Genomic DNA, 14864 nt, shown 5'->3' with positions numbered 1-14864 from the left:
TCCCCATCAAGTGGACACAGCCCAACTGTTCTTACAGAGATTGTGAGACCTGAAGCCTGAGGGCGAATACTTGATGTGTGCAGTTAAAAAGTGGCAGGTGGAAACAGCACGTAACTAGTTTGTGTTACCAGTCAGCACAGTAACTATACCCTGACGTGTTCTAATAATAAGCTTCAGGTGTATGCTCTGGGCTGCAAAATATGAATTTAAGAAAGAGTTTTAATTATTTGGCAGCCAGTGATCTGGAAGCAATCAGCTCCTGCTTCCTGCTCTGAGCTCTGTGCCTCTGGTCTCTCCTGCCAGAAATTAACCCCTGCCCTACCCCCGTGCAGGGTCTATGATAGAGAAAAGGATCTTTTCACCTTGGTGACTAAATCAAAGACTGTGCCCATTTCCTAACTGGTTTTCCTGCCTCCAATTTGCACATCCCTCCCCCCACACAAACCATCCTCTGCATGGCTGCCGCCAAGACAATGGCCTTCCCAACTCTTGGCTGGGAGGCCCCGGCCATTGAGAGACTGCACTGTTTTCTCAGCTTAACTGCTTACAATTTCATGTTATGTTTGGTAAGGGTAGAGCTTCCTGCCACCTCGACAGAGAGGTAGATATTACTGAATGTCCGGAAATAATCTTGACAAAGGGAAGATAAAAGAGGTCTTAGGAAGACACCTCTGGCCTCACAAGGTAAGGATGGAAAAGTCCCACATGCATAAGGTGAGGGCATGAATCATCCCAGTTCCCAAGCTGAGATGCTGAGAGTGGGAATTCACGTGAGGCTGATGCAGGAGGAGTCATAGGAGTGTTTCTGGCTTTCAGTAGGGTGTGGGGGGACTTCTGGGCTGAGTGTAATGTGAAAGAACCCATGCCCACGCCTGTGACTCCACGTGGTTTCCTATTGCCATTCTCCCACTGCTACTGCTCATTCGTCACCCCCACCTTGCTGAAACAAGGCACTTGTTTGCTGGGGGCTCCTTCTTTTCAATTTTTTTTTTTTTTTTTAAGAGATGGTTGTTGGCTCTGTTGCCCAGGCTGTGGTATGACCACAGCTCCCTTCAGCCTCAAACTCCTGGGCTCAAATGGTCCTTTTTCCTCAGCTTCCAGAGCAGCTAGGACTACAGGCACATGCCATGGTGCCTGGCTAATTTGGAAAACTTCATTTTAGAGACAGGGTCTTGCTGTGTTGCCCAGGCTGGTCTCAAACTCCTGGCCTCAAGTGATCCTCCTGCCTTAGCCTTCCAGAGTGCTAGAATTACAGGCATGAACCACTGTGCCCAGCCTTCTTTTCTTTTATTTAACTGTGTAATCCTCATATATTTTGGATTGCCCTTGATCCCATAATGCAGAAAGGCATTATTAACCCCGTTTCACAAATAAGAAAACTGAGAATCAGAGAGATTAAATAGTCTCCTCAAGCTCACATAGTCAAGTGTCATGGTGTCGGGTCTGCGTGACCTGAAGTCTGTGCTCTTGCTGCATTGCACTCTGTTGATGCCCTTTTCCCACTCTTCCAGTTAGCAGGAAGAATGGAGGAGCACGATCGGGTGGGAAGAGCCCTGGACTAAAGATCAGGGACTTGAGTTCTGGTCATGGCTTTCTTTGGTGTTTGGTGAATCACTGTCCTCTCTGCCTTCACCTGCCAGGTGAAATGGGAGGGATCTCCTGGATGCTTTCTATGTCTGCCATTTCTAATAGACCATTAGGACAACTTAGTCATGTTTTACTCTGTGCTCTGTATATTTAAGAAACCTGTGAGTTCACAGTGTTTGAATTCAGAATCAACATTATACAATCAGATCGTGGGAATAGAAAACACTTGGCCACATGCTACGGTGTTGAGCTGGCACTACTGCAAGGGCGGAGAGCCACTTTCTGAAATAAGGAGGAGGAAAACATCTTTAGTAGTCACAGGGTCTGTGGTTCCCCCAACTTTATGGTTCTGATTTAGATCCTACTTGTGTAGGGCCCTACAAATACTGAGATGTGTTCTCCTTTCCTCATCCACTAAAGAGAATTAATTAACCACTATAATTGACAGTATATAGTAGGCAATAATTTGAGAAATGGGGAATCTTATGTGCTTCCTCATAAGATGTGAAAACTACTGATTCTGAGTTCTTTTCTGTTTCCTTCATGATTCATGCCTTTTATCCTTAATGCTTTTTGATGCACTCTTTGCAGGAAAATATTTTCTTAAGAAATGTATAAGGAACAGACAGAGACGAATGCCTACATAAATGAGAAGTGTTTTGTTACATGCTGGCAAACAGAAAGTGTAGCAAGTTTCAGAAATTTTGCTGTCAACAGGCGTTTTCTTTGTCTGTTCTACTTTGACCTTGCCAGCATTCCACACATCCCTGTGCAGGCCCATCTTTGAGTGAGTCTTGGTTTTCTGTTTCCCATCTCTCCAAGCCCAGCTTCTCAATTCCTATGGTCCCCAGCCCCCACCTCTCCGGAGGGCCAAGGACTGTTTGACTTCTTTTAAGTTCTAAAAGTATATGATTTCATGAAACAAGAGGTTTTGCTTTAGTTAATAAGGATGTCTACTGAAATTGAGGGGTAGATACACGGTGCACCTTTACCTCCTGTGCACTTTGTGGTTCTGCTTCCTGCTGGCTGTGAAAAGCTGGTTTGGTGTGAACGCTCTGAAATAATGGGTCCTGGAGGCTGAGCTGGGTGGGGGGAATGATTATCCTGGGTGGCTGGAGGCAGCTTTTTTAGGGAGTAAATCTAAGTCATACTTAGTGTGGGAAACCAAAGTCTGGAGCTGGGAGGAGGTGCTGATTGTCAAGACTAAGTGGTATGGCAGGGGTAAGTGCAAGGATAGGAGGTTAACAGAGTGGTCAGAGCCAGCATGGCTGGGGACATGTTGGCATGTCTGACACAAAACTGCCCAGGCCAAGAGGTTTAGGATGAAGTTTGTGCACAATAGATGAATATTTGCTTATTCAGTGGTTACAAGTTCCCTGAGGAAACCTGGAGATCCTTCATATGTTGGCCAATGGCCAGGGTCACGGTGCTAGTCAGGGTAGGAGAGTGCTGGGGCAGACACTATTGCTGAAAGGAGTATTTTGTGATCCAAGGGTATATTGTCAATTATATGCAGTTTGGATAGTAGTGATATATGTGGCCCAATAGAGGTAGTCGTATTTCAACTGGACTTTAAAGATGATCAAGATTCCAATCAACAGTGGGAGATAGGGAGAAATATTCCAGAGATACAGAGTAACATAAATGAAGATAACCCAGATAAATGTAAGCTATATTTAGGGAATAATTAGTAGTTAAATCTTGCCAGATCATGGTTTTCCAATATATTAATACTACGAGGAAAAAATAAAGTTGGTAAATAGTCGAGTAAGTTTGTAGTTACATTGTTGATGACTTCGGATTATAGGCCAAAGGCAGTCAATGGTAGAATCCTTCACAACTTTAAGTAGTGGAATTACAATTAAGATGGCAGACTAGATACATGCATCTAATTCCATTACCTTCTGAAATTCCACTAAAACTAAAGAGAAATTATTTTTTAATTTTAAAGGCAAAAATTAACAAGTACAAGAATAGAAAAGGAGACAACAGTGACAATAGTCTGGCAAACCAGGGCAGCCAAATCTTATCTGTCACTGAGAAACTCCAGGAAACAACACAATTTATGCTCTAGAATCCTCAAAAGCCTCAGGAAGTGGCAGGACTGATAACTAATTGAGGATGAAGATTGGGGGAACAATGAAGGCCAAAACAGGGACTTAGAGTTCAGCTCCTCTTTCCCACCTACCCTACTGGGCACCCTCTCTTTGCCACCCTGGCAGAAGTCTGTAGTCTTGTTCTCTGGAGACACTAAAGCAGGGAGTTTGAATTGGGAGACATCTCACACAATTCAGTTACACTGAATTAATCCATGGATTAAGTAAATTTATGCATATTGAATAAAGAATACAGAGACCCCTGCACTTCCCCCTATTCTCTCACTTGGCTCCCAAAATACTGGCAGCCACACCTCTACCTTCCAAGCAAGATAGTGAAAAACTACCAGCTCAAGAAGAAACACCTAAAGATGATTTCCCAAAAAAAGTCCTGCACCAGATGCCATTACAGTAAAGCTAAAGTTGACAAGCCTATCCATAAACTCAGATTCCTCCAAACAAATATTTAGTTCCACACTCTTAATCATGAACAGGCAATCAATGATCATCGGATATCTGAGGAATCTTGCAACACAGATGATACAGACCAAAGCAAGCAGGAAGAAAGAACTTGGAAGATATAACTTGAAAACAAACAAATAGACAACCTATCATTAACATCCTTAGAGAGTTAAGAGATCACATTGTAGCTATTAAAAATAGACTCCTTGCAAAAAGAATATTCAGAGAACAACAAAAACAAAAGCTCTGGAAATAAAAGATGATCACAGAAATAAAAAATACAAAAGAGAAATTGGAAGATAAAACTGAGGAAATCTTTAAGAAATGGAACAAAGGACAACAAGGTCAACAATAGGAGAGAAAGATAAGAAAATAGGAGGATCAGTCTAGGAGGTGCAACATTCAGGATTACAACATCCTAAAATGAGAGACTAGAGAAATAGAAGGGAGAAAATAATCAATGAAATAATTCAAGAAAAATTCCCTGGAGGGAAGGACATGAATTTCTAGATAGAAAAGGCCACCTGAGTATTAATCACAGTGGACAAACAGGCATTTCATAAAAAAATTTCAGAACACTGAGGAGAAGATCCTAAAAACTTTCATATAAATAGATAAGGAGTCAGAATATTTGTAGATTTCTCAACAGCAACACTGGAAGCTCTATAGACAATGGAGATATTATATTTCCAATCCAAACTTCTATACCAAGCCAAATTATTAATTAAGTAGGAAAGTAGGATAAAGACATTTTCAGATACACAAAATATCAATAAATTTATTTCCCATATATCCTTTCTCAGAAAACTACTTGAGGAAGCTACTGGAAGATATGTACCACCCAGATAAGAGAGTAACTCAAGAAAGACAAATATATGGAGCACAGGAAACAGTAGATCCCATTCAGGGTGACTTGTTCAATAGACCTAGGGTGTAACTTGCCCAGATTGGAGCGGATTTAAAAATTTGTGTCTAAGGACAGTGCAGCACTCCATATCTGTAAGTTAATTTTCTTCTGGAGTGAACGGGTAAACACAGTTAAAGTCAATGGAGCTTCACTTTCATTGTAAGATCTCCAATGATGCTAGCATATGGGTGAGACTAAAGATGTATGCAACAAAGACATGCATTTTTAATACGAAGGGTTACACTCAAGACTGGTGTTTCTCTTAATCATCCTAGCAAGAGTCTTCTGGTTTCCTTAGACTGTGGGGTAGAATAAAACCAAATCTGCCTGAGAAAGGGGAGTGTGTGTGTGTGTGTGTGTGTGTGTGTGTTTGTAGATGGGCATAACATGTCTGTGGAAGGATATGTGGGAAGCTGGAGATCAGAGTTGCATGGCGAGGGAAAAGGAATGTGAGAGAGACCTTCTTTTCACCATTACCTCCATGTTCCTCCTGGTGTTTTGGATAGAATGCAGGGTAAGAGAAACAAGAGACTGGGATCAATTGGGTGGTGACTGTCATGTTCTAGGAATGAGTAAGTAAGGGCCTGAATGAAAACAGAAGGAGTGGGCACTAAGGTGGGAGGAATGCTTGCCTGGCCTGGTGACAAGCGATGACCAAGCATGGCAGGAGAGCCGGGCTGGCAGTGGGTGCTGAGGGCAAGGTCAGGCAGGAGCAGTCGTCAGAGAGACGGCTCTGTGCCTTCAAGCCTGGGTTAACAAATGTGAGGACACTGAGTGAATGAAACTGGCTTTGGAATGGCAGAGGGAGTGGTGGATTGCAAACAAATAGTAAGTTGCAGGGGTGGAGAGGAAGGAGTTGGAGGCAGCATGCACAGTTCACTTTCCCTCTGATTCAAGTCTCATTTTCACTGGTCTTATCATGTGTCTTATAATCCACAGCGTCTGGCCTTGTAAAATGATGGAGTGGCTGGTGGAAAGCTCAGTGATGGGTCTGCTGGAAGCACCACCTTGGAGGGCTGAGGGAATGTAGCCCACGATGTGGGGTAGGCACTCAACCTGCCACCAACCCAAAGCCTGTCTTTTTCATAGCTAGAAAGGCTGGGAAATAAAAGGGTAGGGGGGTGATGCTTTGCAAAATTCTCTCCAGTTCTGCCACTTACAAAATTAACAATATTAGGTAAATTATTTGACACATCTCTGTGCTTAGATTTCCTCATCAGCAAAATGGGCATAATATCCTATTACCTACATCACAAGGTCATTGTGAGCATTAAATAGGATAATGAGTTTAAAGGTCTAGATGAGTGCCTGGCACATGGTAAACATGAAGTAATGTTAGCTAGTACTGTTATTATACCTAATGACTTCGTTCAACTTTTTTGTTTTGCTTTTTTTCCCCCCAGACTTGGAACACAGCGGGTCAGAGAATTTAATATACATAAGAGGGATGTTTTCACCAGGGGCATGTTAATATTTTATCAGTCTTTAAACAAATATGTTTTGGGAAGACGGGAGAAAGCTCTGGAAATGAAATGTAATAGCAGAAATAAAAAAAATACATCAGAAAAGTTGGAAATCTTTAAGAAATTGAAGAAAAAGACAAAAAGATGGACAACAGGACAGACAACTATCTTAGGCACCTGGGGTCCACTGGTGGAGAAGCTAGATGCATCCCTGCCTTCACAGGGTCTAGATGGTTTTCTGTTCTCCAGAATTTTTCTGGCTTTTCCCACATGCTGTATGTACATATGTGTGTATCCACTTATTTTACAATCAGTATTTTCAAGGAATATTATAACATTAAGTTTTTGTTTAATGTCTACCTAAGCACATAATTTAAAAATTACACAGTACAGGATGTTACAAACTCAAAAGGAAGTATACCTTCCTTATTCTGAATTTCCTAATTGTCCTCAGCCACAACCATTCTTACTTGATATTTTTATGTCTCATCACTGAGATAAACATGTCGAAGCTGCCTTTCTTGTACAATGGTCGGGGAAAGGGAGGAGAGGATTGGGGATGAGTCAGAGGCTTCTAGCCATAAAAATGTCAAGAGAATGGAAGTATATTCAGAGGTCAGAGTGGGGAGTGTCAGATGACAAGGGGTGAGTAATATAGTTGAAGTGGAAGCAGAAAATATAGACATTTAAATACATTTAATAAACATTTATTGAGAACTGCTCTGTATAAAACATATTAGAAACCAGCATGTGCTAAGATCTAATGAAGGCAGGGGCAGGGCACACGTGGGACACTTACAAGGATGAGCATGACTAGCACAGCAATCTACAGCCCTCTAGGTCCCTTATGGAAAATCAAAAGAACTGTTTTTGTGGCTTGGGCCTCCCAAAGTTTCTTGCGGTTTGGACTGAGGCTGTTCCATCCCTTACTGATCCTACCCTAGAGCCAGGTTTCCTAACTCAGATCCCTCTCCTGTACCCAGTTTTCCTGTGGTTGCCTTGAGCATAAATAGTCCTCAAACACAAGTTTGCTAGCCCTACTCTGGGCCAGCCCATATTCCCTTAGGAAATCTGCAGGCTAAGCAGGCATCTGGGTGATCTGCGTCCTGGTTTTCCTAGTTCCACTCCAGCTCTTCCTCTCTCAGCCAGGAGCTGAGAGTCCTAAACTTCTTTCCATCCATCCCAGTATCCAGATGTTGCTGTCCCGCCCCAGCTCAGCTTCCAGCCGGATGACATCACAATAACCCCTCCCCAACCACCGAGGAAATTGCTGTGTGTCTTAAGTCCATCTGGACAGACTGTCCATCTGTTGCTTGTTCCAAGACTCGTCGGAGGACTGGACAGGCCCGACATTCCATGTGTTTCTCTGTGAGTCGAGATCTCTCATTTTTTTCCTCTTTTGAATACTGTGATTTCTCTGCTGGTTCTTTCACAGCTGCCCCCAGCAAAAACCCCAGTCGGTTTTTCCAGAAGAGAAATAGGACTCACAAGATCCAGCACTTTCCTTTTATTCAGTGCTTTCAGCCAGGGATTTGGGGGCAGGAGATTCCCCCTCAATATTAGCAGCAGCCCAGACAGAAGTGGCTCCAGGATCCCAAGCTGGTTGCATCCCTGTCTCTCCTAACTTCCCCAAATTTACATTGGTCTACTCATTGTTGACCGTGCCCTAGGCCACTGTTTTCCTCCCTGACCCTGGCAGAGGGACAAGTGTTCCTTAGCAGGAGTAGACTTTTCTTTAGCACGTAGTAATTACATTATTATACAAGGCTTTATGTTTCAATATATTAACATTATCAAGTAATAAAATATATAACTCCCACCCAGACTGAAGAGGTAGTTGTTCAGTCACAGGTACACAAGATATAGTGAGGTACCATCTTAGAATTCTGGGCCGATAAAAGCCAGTATTCCAGGAACTGGGAGTTCTATATAAAAACACAATTTATGGAATTAAGAGAGGAGTCAGATCTGAAGCAGAAGGAATTTGTCCTAAACATCATGCCCAGGCTAGGAACTACCAGGTGGGCTTGGCCCACAGGTGTGCTCTGAAGTGAACAGAAGTAGTGAGAGAATGAGAGTCTGTTCCTGGCTCAGGGCGCAGAGTTGGTGTTACGGGGGGCTGTTTCACCTGGAGGGAGTCCAGGAGTCCTCATTATTACTAACAGTAATATTTTCTTGCCTTCTGAGAAATAAAAAAGGTTGCCCAAAAACTTGCAAAGGAAAAGGTATAAAAAATGGCTACTTGTATGGACTTTACTTTTTAATTAAAAACGTGTAGCACTTCTGTCGCCTGAGGGTATCTCCGAACTGTTAACAACACACTGGAATTCTTCGTCAGAGCTTTTAGGTACATGGGTTTTTACTCTGGAAAAATAGAAAAAAGGATTGAGTGAGATTTCATAGTACAGCACTTTCTTTTTCTAGATTTCAGTGATATGGCAGAATAGAGGAGGCCATCGCAACAGCAATCAGGAGAAACAAACTATTGAAGAGAGAGGTGGAGAAGGCAGGAGAAAAGAACCCTCCCTGGTCTACACTGTCATCCATGCTTCAACAACCACCTTTCATTTTTGTCTGGCCCTGCCCCCGCCCTATGCTGATTCCCTACTGCCTGCCCTCTCCAGGCTCTTCCAGACCATTTCTGGAATACAGTATGCTGGGACAGGCGGGATCTCAGCACCCAGGCTCACCATCCAGGATGCTTGGAATTACTCTTGCTAGAATCACAGCGGCTGGTTTGTTCAGATAAGTGCTGGGCACTCTGGTGATCTCTGCATCCTGGGGTCATGATCCTATCTCTGCAACCAGCCTTGTGAATGAGGGTTTCTTTGACCCATGACCATGTGGTCAGAGCCTTGATATTCTTGAGAACTCAATTCCTCAGAAGGGATGGAGGTACAGGTGACCTGACCATATCATGCTATGAAAGGACTGATCACCCTGAAACTTTATGCACCATTCATTCTTTCGACAAACATTTATTGAGCACCTACTACATTCCAGGCACTGTGCCAGGTGCTGGCAGCACAAAGATGAGCTTAACTGATACAGTCTCTTCTCTCCATAAAGGTTAGTTTAATCTATTTTATAGAGTTTCACAAGATAATTACACAAATACATAAGTATAATCTGGTGTTATGAAGAAAAAGCCCAGGGATCCACATGACACTGTGACAGGTGGACATGATCCAGTTTGGGGAAGGGTTTTAAAGAAAGTGCTGCTTGAGGTAAGAATGAGGTGGAGAAGTGGCAGAAGCATATTCTAAACAGGGCACTGCAGGTGCTAAGATGCTGAGGCTGAAGGGAACATGTTATCACTCCTCATTTATTCATTTCACACATGTAGGACACCCACTAGTCCAGGCACTGTGCTAGGTACTGGGGTTACCGTGGTGAATAAAATGCAGTCCATGCTCACCACATCAGAACCCTTTGGTATTGATTTTTACATGACAGAGCCTGCCATGCTTTTTGGGCATCGATTTACAGATAGGTTATTTCTCTCTAAATCCTAACTAGTCTTACTTTTCTTTTGCTCCTCATTAGTTCGTGTTTGCTTAGGTCTCAATATGCCTCAGGCTCAAGCCTATTCAAGTTAGAGACACTGTAACTTGAAAGAGGGGATCATACCTCTTTTAACAATGTTGTAGGGTCAGGACTTACCTTTCCTTGGTCTGTTCACTCTCTCCCCTCTCCATTTTGATGGTTTCTGAAAGACACCAAAAACAACCTCTGAAAAAGTATTCCCCATGGATACTAAAAGAGGGAAAGTTTGAAGAGGCTCCAAAGTCCTAGGACTCAGAGAAAAATTGTTGTGACTTTATATATGGAAAAGAGATTTACTTAAATGATACAATTTCAGGGGAATTGGGAAGGAGTTCCTTGCATCCAAATAGTAAATGCCTTCCCTTGCTCATGGTGCCTTAAATTCTAATGTTGGAATAGATTTTTCACTTACAGTCCTATCCTTGTTAAAATAAAAATACCACTGGGAAGGGTAATACATTTAGTTTTAGCAATCATTTAGTGATTGGAAAAGAGTTTCCAATCCTCTGAAAGCAAGGTTTAGAAGGAGGAGGAAAAGAAATCTTGAAGATGCTGATGTCTAAATCGCCAGATGATGCTAAAAATACTATACAATGTTGCATGGATGGGCCCAAGTGGGAAATCTCTAGCCAGCTAGATCTCCCAAAGCCTGAGTTGCTACTGATCCGGACTTACTACTGATGCAACTTGGACTGTAAATTCCTGTAGGTTGACTGTTGTGATGGTGCTATTGTCCCTCTCAGAGCCTCGCAGTAGGGGTTGTTAACCCATAGAAATCCTCTCAACAACACCCTTGATGGTTTTGTGAGTCAGTCTTTCTAAATAGAGTCTTCTTGAACACTTCCTATCATTGGTAGTTCTCTTTTATGTAGGAGTATATTTAAAAACAATCACCATTATGGACCTATAATTAATAAACAATATTTTCAGCATAGTTTGGTGAGTTTGACAAACGTATACAGCCATATAACCACCATCACTATCAAGATAGAGAATGTTTACATAAGCTCAAAAAGTTCCCTCCTGGTCCATTTTTTTTTTAAATAGTGTTTAGTGGCAGTATATAAGTACCACTAAGAATTTACTTCCACTAGGGAAGGAAGTAAAATTTCTTTTTTTTTCCCACAAATACTTTTCCCAGTTTATTGTTTGAATTTTGACATTGGTTATGGTAGTTTTGCTATGACATTAAAATTTTTTTTTTATTTCAGAATATTATTGGGGTACAAACATTTTGGTTACATGGATTACTTTTGTACAGTTTGAATCAAAGTTATAAGTGTGTCCATCACCCAGATAGTGTGCTTTGTACCCATTAGGTGTGAATTTACCCATCCCTTCCACCCCCTTCCCATGTTCCCTTTCAATCAAATGCCCCCACTCCTTTCTGTGGTAACCGTTGATCTGCTTAATGTCACAATAGTTTTGCTTTTTTCAAATTTCATATAAATGGGATCATAAAATGTTTAGTGTTCTTGCGCCTGTTTTCTTTCGCTTAGCATAATGCTTTTGAAATTCAACTACGTTGTTGTGTATTTCCAGTAGTCCATTCCTTCCTATAGAATTGCAGTATTTCATTGTATGAATGTACCATCATTTGTTTATCCATTTACCAACTGATGAAAATTTAGGATACCAAGTTTGATATTATGAAGACAGGCATTATAGACATCTGTGTGTGAGTCTTTATATAGACATTAAAATCTTTTTTCCTTGGGTAAATGTCTAGGATTGGTGATTGCATAGCAGTGCATCAGAGTTTCAGTAGCTTCACATCCTCTCCAACACTTGATATCATCAGTCCTTTTAATTGTAGCCATTCTAGTGGGCACATAGTGGTACCTTATTATAGTTTTAATTTGCGTTTTCCTGATGACTAATGATGTTGTGACTGTGTGACTGTACTTATTGGCCATTTGTGTTATCTTCTTTTGGAAGTGTCTTTTCAAGTCTTTTTCTTCCTGCCTTTTGTTAAATGAATTATCTTATTATGGGGCAATAATATATAATTATATATTCTATGTACAAGTCCTTTATCATATATATTTTACAAACATTTTCTCCCAGTCTGTGGCTTGACTTTTCATTTTTTTTTTTTAACAAAATCAAAGGGCAAATGTTTTCAATATTGATGAATTCCATTTTATCAATTTTATCTTTTTATGATATGGTTTGTGCTTTCTGTGTCTTATCTAAGAAGATTTGGCTAATCTAAAGTCACAAAAATTTTTTCCTATGTTTTGTTTCTGAAGTTTTTTAATTTGAGTTCTTATATTTAGGTCTATGATCTACTTTAAGTTATTTTGTGTGTATCTAAGTTCATATTTTTCCATATCAATTGTTCTAACACTGTTTGTTAAAAAGAATATCCTTTCTGCATGGAATTACTTTGACACCTTTGTCAAAATCAGTTAACTATGTGAATTTAGTTTTTGACTCTCTATTTTGTCCCATTGATTACTATATCTGTCATTTCACCAATATCATGCTATGTTGATTACTAACTGCATAGTAAATAACTATAACTGCGTAGTAAATCTTAAAATTAGGTAGTTTAAATCCATCTTTGTATCTTTGTTTTTATTTTTCAGAATTCTTTTGTCAATTGTAGGTTCTTTTCATTTCCATGTAACTTTTAGAGGCAGCTTTTAAGTTTCCACTAAAGAGCTTGCCAGGATTTTGACTAGAATTGCTTTGATCCATAAATCAATTTGGGGAGAATTGATATCTTAACAATATTTAGTCTTCTGATTCATGAACATGGCATAAATCTCCATTTATTTTGGTCTACTTTAATTTCTATCCATAGTATGTTATTTAGTTTTCAGTATACAGATCTTGTACTTGTTTTGTTAAATGTATTCCCAAGCCTTTACTATTATTTGATGCTACTATTAGCATGCTATTAATGTAATTAAATTTTTTCAGTGTCTAATTGTTAGTATACATAAATATAATTGATTTTGTGTATTGACCTTGTATCCCATGACTTTGGACACTCATTTATTAATTCTAACAGCTTTTTAAAAAAATAGATTCCTTAGGATTTTCCACAAACATGATCATGTTATTTGTGAAAAAAGATAGTTTTACTTCTTTCTTTCCACTCTGAAAGCCTTTTATTTCATTTTCTAGCCTTGATGCGCTGGCCATGACCTCCAGTAAAATGTTGAACAAATGTAAGGAGAGTGGACATCCTTGCCTTATTCCCAATCTTAGGGGGAAAGCAATCAGTCTTTCGTCGTTAAATAAGGTATTAACAGAAGGATTTTGGTAGACATCCTTTATCACATTAAGGAAGTCCGTTTGTATTCCTATTTTTATAAGAATTTTTCTTTCTTTTTAAAATTATAAATGGGTATTACTTTTGTCAAAAGCTTTTTCTGTATCCATTGACATGATCATATGGTTTTTGTTTTCAGTCTGTTTATATGGTGAGATTAATTTCCTGAGTTTTGAATGTTGAACTTAACCTACGTTCCTGGAATAAACCCCACTTGGTCATGATGTATCATACTTTTAATATATTGCTAGATTTTAGTTGCTAATTTTGTTAAGGATTTTGGCATCTATATTCACAAGGGATGTTTGTAGTTTTCTTCTCTTGTCATGTCTTTTTCTAGTTTTGGCGTCAAGGCTCCCCCTACCTTCCGAGAAGCCTGGACACCAACTCCAGGCAGTAAGTTGGGGCAATCACAGGGCTCACCTCATCTTTTTCCTTCTCTCAGGGATGACAGTTGTCCACTGCCTGTTTGTTGTCCGATATCTGAAAACTGTTGTTTCATATATTTTGTCTCTTTATGGAAGGAGGGAAATTCCTATAGCAGTTAATCCTTTATGGGAGGCAGCAGAAATTTATTTCTTCTGTGCAGTTTTAAAAGAGCTTTAATTATTAGGAAAGTTTCTCTTATTTCCTTTTACCTTCTCATAACTTCCATTCGTTGAGATGCCCTTTGAACCACACTGTCAATCCAATCTTTCCACCCTACTGCTCTTCAGATGTTTGAAGGCAGCACTTTATGTCCCCCTTAGGGTTTCTTTTAGGTGAAGCAGCCTCAGTTAGTTGAGCTGTTTCTTATTTGAGCTCCCAGATACTTTACAAATATGATTAGGTTATATATTTGTCAACATTCCTCTTGAAAATAATGGTGCTTAGAGCTGAACACAGTATTTCGGATGTCTGTAGACTAACACAGAATAATTAAATTATCCTTTCATACCCATGACAAAAACATCATCGTGTTTTTTTTTTAAAAACCCTCTTTTTAAAAATGAAAACAGACAATAAAAAAGCATCTTCTAAACTTTCAGATTTGATTACAAATTTAGCATTCTGAAGGGCAAATGTGATGATATCACCAACTTACAGTTTTTAAGCCCTACGAAGGGTTGTTTCTGTTTAAATGTTGGTTAAAAGGCCAGGTGCAGTGGCTCACACCTGTAATCCTAGCACCCTGGGAGGCCGAGGCAGGAGGATTGCTGGAGGTCAGGAATCGGAGACCAGCCTGAGCAAAAGCGAGACCCCGTCTCTATTAAAAATAGAAAGAAACGATTTGGACGGCTAAAAATACATATAGAAAAAAAAAATTAGCCGGGCATGGTGGCGCATTCCTGTAGTCCCAGCTTCTCAGGAGGCTGAGGCAGAAAGATTGCTTAAGCCCAGAAGTTTAAGGTTGCTGTGAGCTAGGCTGACGCCACGGCACTCTAGCCTGGGCAACAGAGAGAGACTCTGTCTCAAAAAAAAAAAAAAGTGTTGGTTAAAAATTATTTATTTTGGAAAAGATACTTGGCCTTTAAAAAATC

This window comes from Eulemur rufifrons, chromosome 7 (genome assembly GCF_041146395.1).
Source record: "Eulemur rufifrons isolate Redbay chromosome 7, OSU_ERuf_1, whole genome shotgun sequence".
NCBI lineage: Eukaryota > Metazoa > Chordata > Mammalia > Primates > Lemuridae > Eulemur > Eulemur rufifrons.
This window is presented reverse-complemented; position numbering follows the sequence as displayed.